Here is a 12013-nt window from a genome sequence, read left to right on the forward strand (position 1 = left end):
ATAGATCAGACGCCTATAGGTCTTCAGCGAAAAATGAACCTGATAAATACCTATATAACATCAAACGGCTTGCAAATTAATAGACTAAAAACCGAAAATTTGATATTGGGAAACCTGCAAGGAACCCTTGGCAAGGGGTTGAAAGAGCATTGGTACATTGCCGACGAACGTATCAAAATTGTAAAATCCGTGAAATATCTGGGGATGACTATCAGTGCGAGCAGAAATGACGCTCGTTGGACGGAAGTGGCAAAAAGCAAATGTCGGCAATTAGCAAATCAAGCATGCTTAATTAACAACAAATACGGCAAATTTTCATTGAAGCCGACTATCCTATTTTTTCAACAGAAAGTGGTCCCGAGCCTGATCTACGGAGGAGAAAACGCCTTCGGTTGCTCTAATGATTTATGGAACTCTTTAGAAAACATCTTCTGGTCTCGTGTACTACATCTACCGAGGGGAATAGCAACTGCTTGTATACGGTATGAGCTTGGCTTAATTTCAATACATGCCAGAGTAATGTGGAATCTGCTAAGCCTATACCGTAAAACGATGCTAAAGACTCCGACACCCCAATTCCAAATCATGCATAGACCAGACAGTGCGAAAGAGTATACAATACTCGCAAAGTGGAATCAGCTTTGTCAAGACCTGCTAGGCGAGTACGATATTACCTCTGCCTTGCTAGTGGAAAACCCAGATGCAGCAAAGATGAAGATTTGGCGGTTAGATTGGATCAAGACCTGTGAGCAAAGAACAAAATGTAAGCTAATGCAGGAAGTCCCAGGTGAAGCGAAAGCCTTCAATCAACGCCATTCTTATCTAACCCATCTGCCAAATCAGCATGCCAGAGCCTTGTACATGAGATTCAGACTAAACGCTCTAAACACAAAAGAGCGATTAGGCTCCTGGCCTAAGTATGCAAATATTGATCGAAGGTGTCGTTTCTGTAATTTTGATATGGAATCTCTAAAGCACTTGATCATGTCATGCCCGAGCCTTGGGAAAGAACGAGGGCGGCTTTTTTCACCGATTATTCATAATATTAGTTCAAGGAGTCTGGAAAACTGGTGGGAAATGTTCTTTGAAGCCTCCAACCGAACTATACTGTTCAATTTGATAACCTTCCTCCAGGTCATAAAAACAAGATTGGATTTGAAGGAACTAATTGAAGTGCCTAGAGTCGAATGAGCCCTTGTAGTCCAAACGTCAAGACTCAGGCCACTTGTTTTACTGTGTACAGAACGGCAGTGAGAGAAATGGATTTTAAAAGGATATATGGTTGATTGGACGTGATTTGTCTGTCAAAAATTTTTTAAAGGTTGAATAAACCGTATAAAAAAAAAAAAAAAAAAAAAAATAAGTAGCATTTCAAGGCCAACATCGCCAGTCCACTACAACGCAACTTGCATCCTTGCATAGGTACAGGACACTCTTCATCATTGGCAGCCACCAGGAAGGTACAGGGCACTCTTCATCATTAGCAACCACGAGAAGGTACAGGGCACTCTTGTTCCGAACCAGAAACACCTATTGCTTTTTGTGTCGACAACAATTGTGTATAACTACTGCCGAGTAGTACATGAAAGTGCACGAAATATTCTGCTACTAACCCTCACAAAATGTGTTGCTAAATGTGTAATTGTACTTTTTGCTTTTGGTTTATGTTTTTTAATATCACTCCTAGTACGCCTTATGTTGGTTTATAGGCCTCCCCATTTTAGATGTCTGTCTAGCATTTAATTAAAGTTCTTTCTTTGGATTCACAATCCCTCTTTCTGGGACCCTTTTTCACTGGCTAGTATTTGGTAAACCTAGCCCATGCTGCATCCCGAACCCAGGTACAACGCGTCTCTGAATAGGAGTAGCATTTGACTCTCTTTCCTTCCCTCAGCCACCAGGAAGGTACAGGGCCCTCTTCATCATTAGCAGCCGCCAGGAAGGTACAGGACACTCTTCATCATTAGCAGCCACGAGGAAGGTACAGGACACTCTTCATCATTAGCAGCCATGAGGAAGGTACACCAGTCATAGTATAAATTCAGGAACTGAGCAAACAATTTATTGTGCCAAATAAGCAGACCTTAAAATATGCTATCCAGAAGCCTGCAATATCTGATCCGCACTCTTCTGTCTAGGACCCCTTCCACTGAAATGCCCTACATAAAATGTCAGATCAGGTAATGAATGGGCTAGACAATACCCTCAGCATGTGAGAAGCAGACCTTTTCAAGGAAAACAGTACAGTAATGTCAGTGAAATAAGATGATTTGTCCAGGATCACTGTATCATCTGCTGGCAAAGAAAGGATAGAAGCCTAAACGCTTTGGTTGCAGTCTTGAATTTGCATACCTAATCATCTCTTAGACTAACACTTTATAGTTTTCATTTGTGGTTTCCATCTGAAGAAACCAATTTCAAGACCTTTCACCATACTGATGCTATATTCGTTTTTTATAGCAAACACTATCTGGTACTGGTACACTGCTAATAATAGCACCCGTTTTGCTACACAACAAGGTACACATACATGCATATTTATCAACTTCAAACATAGGAAAGGATGCGTTGGCCTTTCTGGAATTTATTATTATAATAACACTGGGTTATCTTTTGAACCAGTGCGGCACCCACATTTATCAGTATGCATTCTAACTTTGGCTATTGCACATAATCAATATAATTCCCATACAAAGGTGAGAATACTGTACATAACATATATTGATGTGTGCTATTTAAGTTTTATAAACAATGGTCACTGACTTCTTTAGATTAGGCAGCCTTGTGGGGCCCCCCCTCCAAGGTGGGGGCCCGGGGCAAGAGCCCCTTTTGCCCTCCCATAAAGATGTCTCTGCATGGCAGTGAGCAACAGGAGCATCATCGCATGGGCCAGGAGTACTCCAACCTTCAAGGTAGGAGACGGCAATGCCCGGGAGTGCGACAGTTATGTCCACAAACATATGAAAGGAGGGACAGAAAGTGAGAGACAGCCAAGCGAGTGAGGGAAACGAGCGAGGGACAGCGCCCGGATTTTGAGGGACAATCCAGCATCATGGTCCAGCATTACCAAGCCCCACTCATGCGAAGCTACAAAACCAGCATTCCCTGACACAGTGGTAAAATGGGGGATACTAGGGCTGCCAACAATCTCAAATATGTGGGAAGTCTTGTGAGATTTCCCGGCTGCCATCTTGAAGGCAGGCAAATCAGAGACATTTTGTCATTATTGTATATGCACCACCAGTGTCAGGTCAGGCGTGCCGAGGCAGTCAATTTAAAAGGTAGTTACACATTTCTCTCAAATTGTGGCATCAAGCAGGTTTAAAACACTATCATAAGGAACACCACAACAAATTTTGATGACACATGTGGGTGTGCTGAACAGCATTTTCAGTGTTTCCTGGTGTTTTATTGAAGTCAAACTAAGTTCATTAAAATATGAACATACCTGGCCCTATGTTATTTTTGGTGAGCCCAGGAGGGATCTACATGGGGTATATGGAAGCAATTTTGCTGTTGACCGTAAAGACTCCCTATTATATCATTGTCTGGGACAGGAAGGTCAGACGATATTTAAGAAGCTTCCAGAGTTGCTTGGCCATGAAGATGAAGGCTTGAACATATTTGAACAAAACCTGTTGAAGCTGGACAAACATTTTGTTGTCAATGAAAATACATTTTTAGCAAGATACCATTTCGCCATAAGATATCTAAGATTTCGAGAGACAATTGAAGAATGTGTTAGTGCCCTTGGCGGTTTAGCCATCAAGTGTGACTACACTCATTGTAGAGATGAGCACATTAGAGATCAAATTATGATCCATTGTGCCGAACACATGATAAGGGAAGCTTTGTGGCGAGAATGAGCGAGTGGTGTAGATTTTTCATTGGAGCGGGTAATTGACATTCCAAAAATGGTAGAGCAAATGGAGAAATGCATTAAGGCTTTGGATGCAGAATCTACTAAGAGTGCTGTCGACTGTGCAAATGCAGTGGATCAAAGTAAAGGTTGTACACAATATGACAACAAAGAAGAGGTAACACAAGAAAACAAGAAAATGGATCCCAAGCAACGGATGGAAGGAAGATCATCTTTTGTCAAGGGTTGCTACTGATGTGAAAATCCAGATCATTTAGCTAGTGATAAGCAATGCTATGCACACCATGTGATATGCAATAAATGTGGACAAAAAGGGCATATGGCTCGAGGTTGTAGGCATCATTGGAATAAGCCTGGTAGTGTCAAAATGGTAGAGGATTGTACAGCCTTTTGGCAGAATGAAGGAAGTGATAATGGCGAAGAGGTGTGTGTGGTGAATGCTGTTAATGGAATGCCTAAACAAATCAAACCACATGCAGAGTTGTCAGGTAATGTGGTTGCAGTGAAACTGCTGATAGATAGCGGTGCAGATTATACTCTGATAAATATGGAAATGTGGAGGAAGAAAAAATTAAATACTTGTGAACTGCAAGACGCAAGTGTGAGTGCTCATGCTTATGCTGATATTACCATCAACATAATAGGAGAATTTTGGGCCCAATTCAGATATGATGGGGGTAGTGCCCAATGTATGGTTAGGGTGACATCCAAGGGAGGGAATCTACTATCCTGGAATGCCCAGGCTGACCTGGGGTTGAGACTTGATCCCAAGCATCCCTCACAAGTAATTGTTGTGCAGAGGGCTCCAGCATCGCTGCGATCCATCCAGTTGAAGGGGACTGCGGCGTCTCCAGTCAATATGTTTCCAGAGGTCTTTGCAGAAAGGATGGGGTGCTTTAAGGGATTTGTCCATTTGATCAAGTTGGGACCTGGGCCTATACCAATAAGAGCAAGAGTATGCACCATACCACTAGCATTATGGGAGGATGTGGAAAATGATGTGAAAAGGATGATGAATACTTTACTGTACTTTATTTAATGCAATTTGTAATGCGCAACCAAGGGCCCGTAGGATTAAGGGTGCACACAAAAACAAGAAAAAAGGACGAGCATGAAGGATAGACAGTATCGCAATTAGCACAGAAAAGAACAGGCAACTCCGGAAGAAAAGTCAGCCGATTATCAGAGATATCTAGGAGAATACGAATGTCTTAAATGTTTTCCTAAAGACTTCTGTTGATTTTAAGTATCTTAGGTCAAGCGGGAGGGCAGCCCAAGCCCTAGGCACAGCTCTCACGAAAGCCCCTTTCATGGCTTTGTTGGTGTTACAACTAGGGGTTTTCAGTTGATGCAAATTATTAGAGACATGCTCTCTTCAACTAAGGCCTTTGACCACCCAAACCACACTATTTTGAATCACCTGTAGGTGGTTACATTCAGATTTTGAGATACCAATAAGGAGACTACAACAATAATCAATTGTAGATTCTACTATGGCCCTAGCAATGGTTTCCGCATTGGACTGGGTAATATACGGCCGCAGATGGACTAACAGTTTTATATAATAAGCTGAAGATGAGACCAGACTGCTAATATGCACCTTCATATTTAAATGCTGATCCAATATGACGCCTAGGGTCTTAACTTTCTTTTTTGTATCAATTTTGCACTCAGAAGTAGAAAAGCAGTCATACATGGGCCCCAGTTTCTTTATCTTATTCTGTGTACCGATCAACATGAGTTCTATCTTTTCTTTATTAAAGGCCAAACCATTCTATAACATCCAGGTTTGAATAAGATTATACACCCTTTTTATAGAAGATTCATCATCTACATGTGATCCTGTCAGTGGGATGACACATTGCATGTCATCTGCATAATTTTTGAAGGCCACACCATTCTGTTCCAAAAGGTCAAAGAAGGGAACCGTGAAAATATTATTAAGAGAGGGTGATACACACACACTCTGAGGGACGCCATATTCAAGGGTAATGGGTGATGCCTCGGCTTCTCCACTATAAACTCTACACTGTCAGTTGCTCAAAAACAAAGAGATCCATAGAGCCACGTCGTCGTAGAAGTTTGCAACGTCGCTCAACCTGGTGATCAGAATAGAATGATCAACCAGGTCGAAAGCCGCTTACAAATCCAACAATATAAGGAGCAAAGCCTGCCCATTATACATAGAATCAAGTAGCCTAGACTTCAATTCCAATAAAGCTGTCTCCGTCGTATGACCTTGTCTAAATCCAGACTGATATTTATTCAGGATTGATTTATTTGAACATAAGCAACATGGTCAAGGATTTTCAAAAGAAAAGGAGTATTTGTAATGGGCTGGTAGTTTAAAGGCATTTTAGTACACAGACCTGGTTTCTTCAAAATGGGGTTTACCCATGCCTTTTTTATCCCAATAGGGACGTGATTTTCTATAAAGGATGCGTTCACAAATTTACATAGGGCCTCAATCAGAGTAGGGGAGCAGGATTTTATTATCATGGCTGAGCATGGGTCACCTTTGCATCATGTGGTTTTGTATGTTCTTTAATGTTGGCTAAATCAGAAGATGAAATTGGAGAAAAATAAAACTGGTGCATAAAAGACTTCCCTACAGAGGACCCTATCTCATGAACTACCATAGGCGTGTCTGATATAGAATTTATTTTAGGACAATATGTTCCTTAATTTTAGCCAATTTGTCCAACATGGTTTCCTGAATTGAAGTACAACAGGCAGCATTATTCTTCAGGATGCCCTTATCCTGTGCATGAGGGGTTTCCTGCTCTCTAAGAATCTTCAAGAGTTCCTTGACTTCAGACTAAGAACTCATTATTCTTTTATTCAACATATCTTTCTTGGCACCAATAACCACTAATTTATCATCCTTTGCTGCGGTTTTATATGCTTCGAAAGAGTTTATAACCCGAGTATGTCTCCAGGCATAAAAGTGTCTGAGTTTTTGCTATGCTCACCTGGTATTCACGTGGGCGCCACACGAAACTGGATGGAGGCCGAAGCGCTATCCTGGACCCCTCTCTGCTTGGTTATGTGCCAGACGTTGGATAGCGCGTATAACAGGAGAATGGAGGGTTAAGATCCTGGTTCTGAGATGAGTGGACCCCCACCTCCCTCTGGTCCAAATCCCCTCCCTTGGAGTTATTGCTTGCAGGTTTTTGTGCGTATAACTCTCCGTCCTGCGTCTCTGTGCAGGGGCACGTGGTTGGTGCGGGTGTTCCGTGGACCTAGTTGCTTCAGTGGTCCGTCTGCCCTTATGTCGGGTCCAGACCGGCTGTGACTCTGACTCTGCTTGCTCTCTTCCAGGTGAGTTATAATGTCTTTTCCCCCTTTATTCTGTCTCTTTCTTTCCCTCCGTTTTCTCTGTCTTCTCGGCGTCTTGCTCCACTACGCTGTTCCCTAACAATGTATCTTTTGTTTTCACAGGAATGGTTACGATCTCAGAATTGCCGCACCGATGGCGAAGACCACTGTGAGTTATTGATGCGCGGAGCGCTGCACTGCTTATTGGTGTTAATTGCTAACCTGTGTTCTCTTCTCTTCTTTGTACAAGTTGCAGTGATGTTCCAGAGTGATGAGCGATCGAAGCGCTGCTTGCCCAGGTAAGTGCTTTGTTAATGCTGACCTTGTTCCTTCTCCCTTGCAGGTTGCAGTGAAACCCAGAGATGGGCGAGGTAAGAGAAGCGCAGGGTGCTGCCAGGACTAGCTGCTTGCCCAGGTAAGAATTGTTATTCATGCTGTCCTTGTTTCTTTACCTTTGCAGGTTGCGGCGAACTCCGGAAATGGGCGAGGTAAGAGAAGCGCAGGATGGATTCAAGAACGGTTACTTCAAAGGTAAGTGTTCTTGCTCGCTAATGCTGTTCTTGTTCTTCCAGGTTATTAATGGAATCCGGATCTAGGGCTTCAGGATCGGCCGCCCAAGAAGCAGATGAGCAGGAGCTGGACACGGTGAGCGTTACGCTGCAGGAGTGCAGAATAACGCGAAGCGTGTTCTGCTGTTTGGGTGTGATTTAAATAGCCCAGGTAAAGTAGTTCCAGGCCAAGTAGTTCCAGGCCCAGCCACACCGAAAACACTAGACCGCATGGCTTGGTTCTAAAGAACTGAGATGTGTAATAGGCCTCCATGTTGGATTAAGGTCCTGATAATGAGCCTGGCGCCAAAGGCTGACTCCATGTATGTTCCTGATGGAGCTTAAGGCCCTTGGGGCCAGTGTGAAGGGCTTTAGATCCACTGCTGCCAGGGGGCTGTTATACCAGAGGGGGTCAGGGGCATGGATCATGATCATTTTACGGCTTTCAGTTTTTGAAATTCAGGAGTAAACCACACATTGTGTTTATGTGCCTCCTTGAAGTGTTTCATTTTTAAGGGGGCTAGATTCTTGGTAGTGTCCTCAGAAGAGTTTACATAGAAATTTGATATGTCCTCTACTGACACAGATGTTTTAATATCTGAAATCAGAAAGGCCAGCCGAGGTCTAAGCACCTCTGGGGTAAATTTCCCCAACTTTGTAACTGGGACAGAATGGTTATGAATCCGTACTTTATGGGAAGTTCACTAATAATTGAAAAATGAACAAAAAAGTGATCCGACCAAGGACAAGCTAGGACTAGAAGATCCTCAGTTAAGATGTTATGACTGGCAACCCAGTTGAGTGTATGTCCCTTACAATGAGTAGGTTCTCTAACCTTCTGCTCAACGCACAGATATCTCAAGGAGTCTTCCATCATAAAAGCTGTTGAGTCCAACTCATGGCCCAACCAGAAGTTAGAATCCCCCAGAACCAAACATTTTGCATTGGGCTTAAGAAGGGGTGAAAGAAGATTAGTTAGAAGGGCTGGGAAATCAGACCCAAGAGTGGAAGATCTATACAACAATAACAAATTAATAGTAGATTCTGCATTGATCCCTATTTTTCAGTTTCAATTCGGACCCAGCAACTACCTGGCTATTGACCTCCCAAATATCCAGATTTGATGTGAAGATTAAAGCAACCCCCCCTCCTCTTCCTTCCAATCTATCTTGATGAAACATGCTGTAGCCTTCTGGTATAGCAAGACCCAATGATGGGCCTGCTGCTTCATAGCCCCAGGATTCGGTAATGGCACAGATGTCAACATTGCATTCTGTGATATATGTAGCAACTTCGAGGGCGTGCTTTATTAGAGACCTGGGCCTGATTCATGGAAGTGCTTTATAATGGTCCAATCCAATAGGAAGATGTTCTGTGAATCAGGGCCCTGGTATTTAGGAGCAAGAGTTTAAAAGCCACAATGGGGTGTCTAGCTGGGCCTTTAGTGTGACCGAAATGGGTGGCTGAATTGGACACAGTCCCCTGAATCACCCCCAAGGCACCACTCTCCTCCCCAGTAGGCAGGTTCTCCTGCTTACGGGTATCAAGTAACCGCTGTGGAAGCCAGGGGATAACATGTTCCCCATTACAAATACTGCTGTCCGAAAAGACCTCTCATTGAAATCTAACTGGTTACTCCCTTATGGCAGGAATAAATGTGATTGGCTGTAATTCAGACCTCTCAGTGGTAGACACAGAGTTAACCCACTGAGTGGAGTCAAAGGTAAATGTGAGGCATTTCAACAGGTCTGCAATGAGAGGGGTGGTTGCCAGGCCTTACCTTCCCGAGGGAACTCAGGTTGGACTTGTGACCATCAAACACAGCTCTTGCGGCATTAAAAGCAGCTAGAACCTCAGAAATACCCATGGTAAAGCAGGTAACAGGACAACAAGCTCCCCCACTTCCCAGTCCTTCATGGACTGCCACAGACCGGCTTGTTGTTCTCGCACCGGCGCTCTCGTGCCTGTTTTACAAAGAAAAGGGTGCGAGAACTAAAAAAAAACGGGAACTGTAGTTCCTATAGGAAAATTGAAATGATGCACTTTATTTAAAAAACAAATGAGCCAGAAGGATGTGATATATTACAAAAGCCTGCAAATGCAGCAAAGCAAACGTAATACTGGCGCTCTAAGAACTCATGTTAAAAATTAATTATTTTTAAAATACAAGTGTAATGCTAAACTTGTAATGCTAGAACAAGCAATATAAAAGTAGGCAATTTAAATCACAATCTAAAAAGTAACAAGTTCAGTGCAACTAGATAAAGAAGAGCCGGGGGACTGACCCACTTAAGTACTGCCGCAGACCGGCTTGTTATTCTTGCGTCGGCGGTCTCGCGCATGTTTTACAAAGAAAAGGCTGCGAGAACTGCAAGAAACTGGGAACTGTAGTTCCAATAGGAAAAATGAAAAGCTGCACGTTATTTTTAAAACAAATGAGGGCATATTTGAGGAGATGGATGCGGTTGAATGGATATGCCGAATTGTCATAGTGTGCAAGCCCAACAGGGGTTTGAGGCTTTGCATCAACCTCAGAGGTCTTAATAAAAGTGTAAAACAGATAGATTTCCATTTCACAAAATTGGTGATTTATTGGTCAGAATCGGTGGGGCTGCAATTATTTCGACTCTTGGCTTAAAGGCAGCTTACCATCAAGTTAAGTTACATCTGGACTCCATAGATCTTGCTGCTTTTATAACTCCTTTTGGACTGTACCTATGTAAGAGGATGCCGCTTGGTTTGGGGTCCGCGTCAATTGTATTTCAGAGAGTCATGGACAAGTTGTTAAACGGGTTGACAGGAACGAGCTGCTATCAGGATGATATATTGGTATGAGGAAAGCATGAGGAGGAGCATGATGTGCATTTGAAAGAGGTATTGACAAGAATATCAGATGCAGGTTTGACTATTTCACTGGTGAAATGTAAATTCAAAGTTGCAAAAGTCCAATATTTGGGACACAAATTATCAGCGGATGGGGTGAAACCAAAACATGCAACCTTGGAGGCAATAAGGGAGAGGAATGCCCCGAGAGACAGAAAAGGGGTTGTCTTCGTACCTGGGGTTGGTTGAATTCTATGGAAAATTTGTGAAAGATTTGGCTGAGAGGACCAAAAACATGAGAATCTTGGTGAAAAAGGTTGTGAGATTCACCTAGTGTGAAGGATGATGAATTTGAGGACATAAGGAAAACTTTAGTGAGTGTGCCCTTATTAAAAGTATTTAAGGATGATTGGGATATGGAGTTATGTACTGATGCAAGTGAGAGTGGACTTGGATGTGTTCTGATGCAAAGAAAAGGGGATGAGTTACAAACGATTGCCTATGTGCCCTTAAAGATGCAGAGAGGCGATATTCGGTTGTTGAGAAGGAAGCTTTGGCCTGAGTGTGGGGAATTGAGGCATTCTGGAAGTTCATGTGGGGGAGAAGATTTGCTGTGGTAACGGAACACGCCATTGGTGGCCATTTTTTTAAAAAAAGTTTTGGATGGAGTATCAAGGAGGAATGTTAGGTGGATTTCATCTCTCCAGGGATAGGACATGGAGGTGAGACATGTAAAGGGAGAGCTGCATTTTATTGCTGATGCATTTCACGCAATCCCATAGAGGAGGATGAGGCCATGGTGTTTGAGGAAGAGGGAGAGGTTTTTGTAAACTGTGAGGTTGCCAAGGAAAAGGAATGGAGAGAAGAGCAAGATAAGGATGCAGTATACAAAATGGCAATGAATTATGTCAAGGAGGGTTCGCTAATTGGAGCGGTGGATGAACAGTTGAGAGGTTACAGGAGGGTGAAACAAGAATTAGGCATGGAGAAAGGAGTATTGTCAAGGGGGGAATGATTAGTGGGGCCGGAAGGCATGAGGAGAGTGGTGTTGGAGATCGTCATGAGGGACATTTTGGCATCAGTAGGACTAAAGGTCTGATACGGCAGGATTTTTGGTGACCGGGGATGGACAATGATATTGGATTGTATTTGAAGAGTTGTGAGGCGTGTTTGGATAGTGATAAATCTTTTTGTACCAGAGTGCCACCTATGAGGATTGTGTAACCTCCCAGTTTGGTTTGGGATGTCATGGCAGAGCATATTTTGGGCCCTGTGTCAGTGAGGAGTGCCCGGGCTGCCAATTTGATTGTTATGATGGATTTGTTGTTGAAAATGTCTGAAGTGTGAATTGTGAGGGACATTAGCTGATGCAAGATAATACAATTCTTGGAATCTGTGTTCTGTAGAGAAGTATTTCCCAGGAGAATTGTTTCAGAAAATGACC

This window comes from Ambystoma mexicanum, chromosome 4p (genome assembly GCF_040938575.1).
Source record: "Ambystoma mexicanum isolate Mex_15411 chromosome 4p, UKY_AmexF1_1, whole genome shotgun sequence".
Lineage (NCBI taxonomy): Eukaryota > Metazoa > Chordata > Amphibia > Caudata > Ambystomatidae > Ambystoma > Ambystoma mexicanum.